At 38.2% G+C, this 7756-nt stretch overlaps 1 long non-coding RNA gene across 2 annotated transcripts in view; it reads left to right on the top strand.

The window, feature by feature from the left end:
• The first annotated feature begins 702 nt into the window (after window positions 1-702).
• The window catches only part of LOC107708360 (uncharacterized), a 36094-nt gene continuing 29040 nt past the window's right edge, over window positions 703-7756 (top strand). For both annotated transcript variants that reach the window (XR_001636354.1, XR_001636353.1), the window contains exon 1: window positions 703-751. This is a non-coding gene — a long non-coding RNA (uncharacterized LOC107708360). The remainder of the gene's footprint in view (window positions 752-7756) is intronic.

The following is a 7756-nucleotide window of genomic DNA, read 5'->3' as shown; positions in this document are numbered from 1 at the left end:
GCAAAAGAACAGCTGGAACATTTTACTAGATAACTACAATTGTGTACCTGAGTAAATAATGACAGAATTCAGAATGTTTTTTGGTGAATTATCTATTTAAAAGCCATTTTGTTGTTATGAACAAAAAGGTTGGTATAATTAAGAAAGAGATGTTTTAAGATGAGCCTCAAATATGTTGTAAATGAATGTGTAGTTTAATTTTCATGTCTCTCTATACATGGAAATTAATATGAAGATAACACTCTCTGGCTTGTTTGGCTTTTGTGCTTGATTGTAAATAAACACTGATTTTTCCTTATGGTTCAATGGTTCATTCATTCATTCATTTAGAATTTAGTCCGGAAACAGCGAGCATGACAAATGGGTAATTTTGTGTAAATGGGTGTATTTGTTATTCATACATACACGTGTATAATGTTACCTGACATGATAAAAATGATTGAACATCTCTATCAGTCTGCAGATCTTATTTTGGAGAACATCTAATCTAATCATTATAGGCCTACTATCAGGAAGGTGAAATATGTCTTTTATTTTCTGATTTTTATTCATTTATTTTTTAATGAAGTGTTTCTTCAAAGAATTGATTGACGGATGAAGTGTTTCCACCGACGTCCTCAACTGCTTTACCTCTACTCAACACAAGGTGCCGCTGTAAATTAACAAATCAACAGTAATCAAGCCGTTAACGCTGTTGGAACTCAGGCAAGTTCAAGCCCAGAGCCCACCCTGAACACCTGACCTGGCCAAGGTAGGCACATCTAGCGGACGGATTGTTTGTACTCGCATTGTACTTCTTAAGTTTTTAAACATAACCTCTTTCAACCGTCTTGAAGTTTATAATAGGCTATTAATCGTCACTGGTGTGGCGGCGTCAACATGACGTGTTGTGCTTATTTATTCAAAAAATTTGAGAGTTTATGTCGTCTTTATTTATGATTAACGCTAATCCTTGCTTATGTTTGGTTGATCCATCAATTAACAGTGGCCAAAAATTAATTTTAAGCAAGCAAAATGCATTTAGAAAACTTGCTTCTCAAATATTTATCCCAGAGTAGCCATGATCGCCTTAACTATTAGGCTATTATAGTCCAATTTCTTCGTAGTAAATATGGGCTGTCCTTCAAAATGTGCAAGAAGCGTTCAGAATCATTCTGTAATTTTAATTAATTAGTTCATTGTATTTATTTAGCCTATTATAGGCCGGTGTATTTTTAATTACAGTAGTATATATCTATCTATCTATCACTTAGTTGCCCTTTTTTATTGTCAGTTCACTCGCGTTGGCTATTTTTCTTTTGGAGGTTTTATTTCTGAGCCTTAAAATTTTGTTAGTCATAAGTCAAAGCAGGACATGAGGTTATTTAAGCTGTAATTTAAACCCTGCCCTTTCTGTCTGTTGTGATTTCTGTTGCGACAGTGCTTTTCTTTTATTTCTCTCACTTTTGCATTGGATAAACCTTCTCTCTTCTCTCATCCCTCTGCTGAGTCTTTCTTTTGACAGACAGGTGTGATAGTGTGAACGAGCTGCCCCAGAGGGGGATAAAGAATGACCCCAAACTGTGATACTCCAGGGCCGTTCCACTGGGTGCTTTTCTTGTGTCAGTCCTCATCAGCTTTATTTGGAGATTTCATTCTCACTATCAATAAGACCTAATAGTGCTGTGGGTAAAGCTGCAGATCACTAGGCTAGAGAGGTAAAATCAAGTGTGCATCTTCCAGTTATTCAGCGATCTCATTTTTAAGGCTCCTGAAATGGCAATATGGGAGTTTTCCTCCATGAAAACTTCTTCAGATGTTCTGATGTCTATTGACTAACATTTTCAAAGCTTGCACTGACATTTTATCGTAGTACACCAGAGAGGTACCTTTGAGCTTATAGGGAAAACGATATCCAAAAAAATGTTTTAACATTTTTTTATTAAAATATGCTACCGCTTGCCATCTGTGGCATGCGTAAAGGTCATTGCTATGGTGACCATCCAGGAAGAAATTGCTCATTTGATCATCCCTAGGTAGCTGCTAAAGTAGTCTAATCCGTTTCCACCTAGGGACACTATTACTGTAAATCCCATTTTCACTATGGAAAGCCTTAAGCCACTTGTCATTTATTGGGATGCTGGAAACCAGATGATGGCCGTTTTGATCTCCTAGAAAGTCTTGCCAGTACACGTTGCACGTTATTTTTTGGACCACACATGAACTACATCATGTTAGGTTCTCGTAATTGCTTTTTGCAGACTACTAGAATTTAAAAAAGATGATGAATAACCTCATTCCTCCATCTCGTGTGGGTTTGGGCATCATTTTGTTTTCCTCCGTTGGGGAGTACAAAGTTTTGGCCCAAGGTGTAACTAACATGTCTGTGGTTTAATGACATAACATTCATTTTTGTCTATTCATGTACTTAAGAATATGCAATTCACACATACAATGACTTAAATACACATATTCAATAATAAACTTGTTTTGCATTTCTGAATAAATGTCAGGACTTTTGTTATTTAAAATGTCTCATAATTTGGCTTTTCTATGACAAGGCAAGGTTAGCTCAGGTTGTGCTGCGACTTCTGAAAAATACTTATGAATGAACTATTCATGATATTTGTAAAAAGTACTTTGTATTTTGAAAAATGTATTCGGAAACTTGTAATAATGATTAATTGTACCCATTTAAGGTCTATTGTTTTATTACATTTACAATACATGACATTTTTGGAGAAATAAAATGTATAATTAATTGTAAATTGTATAAAAGCTCTTTAAAACCATAAGAAGCCAATGTGAATACAAATAGTACATTTTTGCCACATCTGTTTTTATAAGATTTTTCCTTTCTGCATTGTTTACACTTTTTGTACAGTACATCATTGACCCATATTCAGGGCTACTCCGTGTTTTGAAGAAAGAGCCCATTGAGCTAATCTGTTGAAAGTCAGAAAAAAGAGAATGTGACATCAGAAAAAAGAGAATTTGGGACATTATTTGATAGCTTTTCCTCTTCCCTCCATGCATTGACCACATAGGTAATGAACAACAGCATGGGTCAAGTGTTATATTCATATATCCCACAAACTGAGTGGGGGCACTTACTTTAGTAGGCCGAATTAAATACTCTCTGTGCCTGATTGGGAGGGAGCAAAAGTGTGGGGTGGAAAAGGGAGCATGTGAGATGATGGCTGTGTTTACGAGTGCGTGGAGCCCGGCTGGCTGGTCTGGGTTCAGCCCGCGGTCACTGGTTCTGGGGTCTCCGGGTCTCAGGTCCTTTTTGAAAAAGATCCATGAAGCAGAATTAAAGTGATCTACCTCCGGACTGCGGACCCAGGGCTTTGGAACCAGGGAAGGAGGAGGGCACAGAGGCTTGATAGAAGAGGGGCAGAGGGGGTGAGTTCAGAAACAGGGTTTGGGAAAGGGAGGGAGAGTAGGAATTGGAGAGTTATGCATAATCAGTCTGGCCTCAGCTACTTTGAAATGCACCTAATAGTTTGTTCTGTGGAGCTAATATGGCCAGCAAGTGAGCAAGCACGCAAAAGAGACACAAAGTCATAAACTTTAAACTTGAGACTGAAACATATTTAATTTATAATTGATTTAAGAAGAAATTTTGCACCTGACAAACAAGGCAACTGCAAAGGGTACTGTTTTTAGGGATGTGATTTCACTGAATTTGACACATTTTTAAAATCTAGTTCTGTGTTACAATTCGTTTAAGACCCCTGTGCAGTTTTTTATTTTTTATTTATTTTTTTATCTAACGTGAAATCTATAGATTCGTTTAGTGTGAAATTGAAGTCTAGCTAATTAAATGAGTTTTTTCTCACATGTTGTTTCACACTTTATCCTATGATTAATAATTTGTCACTGCAGGCGACTACTCGGTTTCCACAATTAACTGCTTTCTTCCCTGTCAGAGCAGGTTTTTTCAGTCTAGAACATTTTGACTGAAGATTTGGACCAGTGCCTCTGAAAGACTTAATTATATGGATTTACTTGCGTGATAATTATTCCAGATTAGTGTTCTATGCAGGCTGGTACATCTGACGCATGTGAGATGACAAAGATTTAATAAGAGGGCTGATTAAACTTTTATTTCCTCTGCAACTATATTTAAGAGGCATCATTTAATCAGATCTGTATATTCAGAAAGCCCTTAGAAAATCATAAATAAACAAGTAAAGAAAAATAGCTTGTTTGCCTTAAAATAACAAATATGAATACTCCTCAGCATAAATGAGAGGCTCTTTTTACTCATCCCCCTCTGGGCCACAATGAATGTTGATGGTAAATGTGCGCATGAATATTCCTAACTGACTCTGCTTTAGCACTTCCATCTGATTATATGTGATTTAGTCTGTTGTACTGCAGAGAAATCCTGTAAATTAACTGTAATTAAGTATTATAGTCCTACTGTCCGCTGTAGTCAAGTGGATAGCTCAGCATTGTGCTCAACTGTTATTACAGTTGTGATTATTCTTTTTTAAAATTTTGTATTATTATTATTTTTTAACAGTTTAGTTTTAGATGTCACAGGTTACATTTATTTATTTATATATATTTATGTATTTATTTATTTTTTTTAGAGCTCGAATAGTTGATGGCTCTAAATGTTACAATTTTTGGAAACCATGTATTTGAAACTAAAATAAATGTGTGGTCATTATTTATTCATTTATTTATTTAAGTTAGTTTGGTAGTCACAAACATGTTTTATTGTGCTCATCATGGTTATTATAGTTATTATTATTATTTTTTTTACAGTTTAGTACAGTTTAGTTTTTGTTGGTTTTCACCAACTACATTTTTCATTCATTTTCAATTTTTTATAGGTTTTTATTTTAACTTGAGGGCTTTAGGGCTCCCAAGTTAATGCACTGTATTTAAAGTTTCAAGTTTTTTTTTAAACCATGCATCAAAAACCTAACTAAAATCAATTTGTGCTCATTTGTATTTTATTTCAGTTAGGTTAGGAGACATGGATATAACTAAGTTGTAATTTTAGTTTAGTATTATTCTTAGTTATGTTAGTTTGTATTTTTGTATTTTTGCACTTATGTTAGTGTGTCAATAATCATAGTAATGAAAGAATGAAAATGACTACACAAGCGGCAAGTGATTACCTACCAATCAGTGTGTTTTTGCCAGACTAAACCTGCTGAAAAATGAGAATTACATGTAGAGGATGTATTTAGCCACTTTCGAGCAAATAGAAAAGGCACGGATGGAGTGGAGCAAAACTCCCAACCAAAGCCAAGTCACATCAGTAACCGCTGCGCCCTGGGGCAGGGGCAGGCTCAGTCAGCCATGCCATGCAACTGAGATAATTAGTTTTGGAAACGAATATCAACTGATATAATTGAGCATTCTCCCCTAATGAAGATCCTCCATGTTGTCACTGGTGAGACGCTAATTGAAGGGAGGCGGAAGGGGAGGCCATGAAGGGGTGACAGAGCTGCGCTTCCATCATAGACTGTCAAGTATATTATGCTCTCTTGCCTTTATGGAGGTTCAGCGTGTTTCCTCAGACTCTGCGTTAGTTGCTTTCCTCTTCCTTTGTTTTGTATTCCAGATTTGGACTGGAAGGATAAAGGACTGCAGAGTAAAACCGGAGAAAAGGAGTATAGTGAGGGAGGAAGACGGGCGCTGTGCAGGTAAACCCCAGCTCAGGAAGGGTGAATTGAGGGGGGAGGTGTTCGGTTTAGTTGGAGCACAGGTCGTGTTGGGGTTTCAGTTGAGAGATGCAATGGGTTGAGGAGAAAGGGGTGAGCAAGTGGGGGAGAGAGAGGAGGTCACTGCGAAATTAGTTCAGGGGATAATAGGGGAGCAAATTGGTTTTGACAAGTTTGTGGATGTGGAAGTAATGCCGTCCTTTAAAGAGAAGAGGGCAAATACAGGAATACCATGAGATAATAAAGGGAACCCGGCAGGGAGGGGGGAGAGAGACGGGCCTCGGGCCAGGATTCTCAGGCCTGTGCAGTCTGCACCCCGTGGCACTGGGCGAGAACTGGGAGCCTGGCACTACCAACAGACGGAGGCATGGCACAGCGGCTGCCAGGTGCCATAATGGAGGAGGCACAGCTGGCCATGTTCTTAACCATCCAACTGACTAGCCAACTTCTACATGACTCATCGCTTGGACTAGAAATGAACTTGATTTCCTGCGTTGTCGAGGCACAAGGCCAGATAGTGTGCTGTTACCTGTCGCACGATGCACTTAGCAGGTCATATCACTTTTCTTTTTCTTATCTTTTTCAATTACAGATTTTCTGGAACAGGCAGAAGTGTATTTCGAGTCCAAACTCGGATTAGCAGAGGGCATGAAAACTGCAGGACATAAGGGAGCATTAGACTGCTGGCATTTACAGTATTGAAGGAGCTCAGCCTGAATCAGCCTCCACTGGCTGAAAACTACAGAGAGTGGAGCTTAAGCCTCTCGGAACTATTTATAGGGCTTTCAGAAAAGTATTTTGCATGAAAACACTCACATCCGAGGCCTTTGTTAGCAAGCTGATTCACACTTATTTCAAGTAAGCTCTCGGGCGTATTAAACTAATATGAAGTGCAGGCTTTAAGTCGTGATGCTATCTTATGCAAGTCGTTTTTGGATAACTGAAAAAGAAACTTCATGTTTCTCCTTTTATGCCGATGAGAAGGAAAGCGTCTTATTTGCACACACTCAATTGGATGTCACGCTCATCAAACTCTTTATCAAGTATGTATGCTTTTCTTTCTTCTGAGAAACACAAAACATATGTTGGGCTTTAAACAACATTGGACTTCTTTGACTGTAATGTCATGGACAAAAAGAAACAGACGTTTTTCACAATGTCTTATTTTGTGTTCCACAGAAGAAAGTCAAACACATTCAGAACAACATGAGGGTGACTAAATAATGATTTTAGTGTGATTTATCCCTTAAAATCAGTCTCTGCAGGTTCCCATCCCCCTGTTTAAGGATGTAAATGGCGTTGCATTTAAAACCCTCATTAAAAGTTTTCCTGACAGATGTGGTTTCACCCCGGGTTCCGCTCCGGCATTTTTACACTCTGTCTCCTTCCCACTCAGTTCATCCAGTGACTGCAGTGGGCCGGTAGATCCTGCAGGGCTGGTAGACAATGACAGACCTTGGCAGACAGTTACGAGATGATATATTCAGACTCCTGTCATTAGTATGTATCTGTCTATGATACGCTCCTACTCTTGGCTCTTATTCTTACGCAGGAAAGCCTGCCATTCTGTTGGACTCATCTTATGTTTGCATGCCTGTTGAGTGGGCTGACATTACACTTAATGAGAAACTGTCAATTTATAAGGACTCTCCTCACGTAACCTTGATAAGGTGCAGCTGTTGCTCCGATGGCAGTTTGGATGGGTCATGTCTTCTGTTACAAGAAGAACTCGTTCTGTAATTCAGACTCTATATCTTTTCTTAAAGGGTTAGTTCACCCAGAAATGAAAATTAGCCCATAAATTGCTCACCCTCAAGTCATCCTAGGTGTATATGACTTTCTTCTTTCAGACGAATCCAGTCGGAGTTATATTAAAAATTGTCTTTGATCTTTCAAGCTGTTTAATGCCACTCAGCGGGTGATGCATGCATCAGTCCAAAAAAAGTTAAATAAAAAGTGCCCATCCATAAAAAAAGTGTCTTACACCGCTCCGGGGGGTGAACAAAGGCCTCCTGTAGCGAATCGATGCGTTTTTTGTAAGAAAAATATCCATATTCAAAACGTAATAATCACTTTAATGTAGCTTGCGC

This window comes from Sinocyclocheilus rhinocerous, unplaced genomic scaffold, assembly GCF_001515625.1.
Source record: "Sinocyclocheilus rhinocerous isolate Xijiao unplaced genomic scaffold, SAMN03320098_v1.1 scaffold1243, whole genome shotgun sequence".
NCBI lineage: Eukaryota > Metazoa > Chordata > Actinopteri > Cypriniformes > Cyprinidae > Sinocyclocheilus > Sinocyclocheilus rhinocerous.
This window is presented reverse-complemented; position numbering and strand designations above follow the sequence as displayed.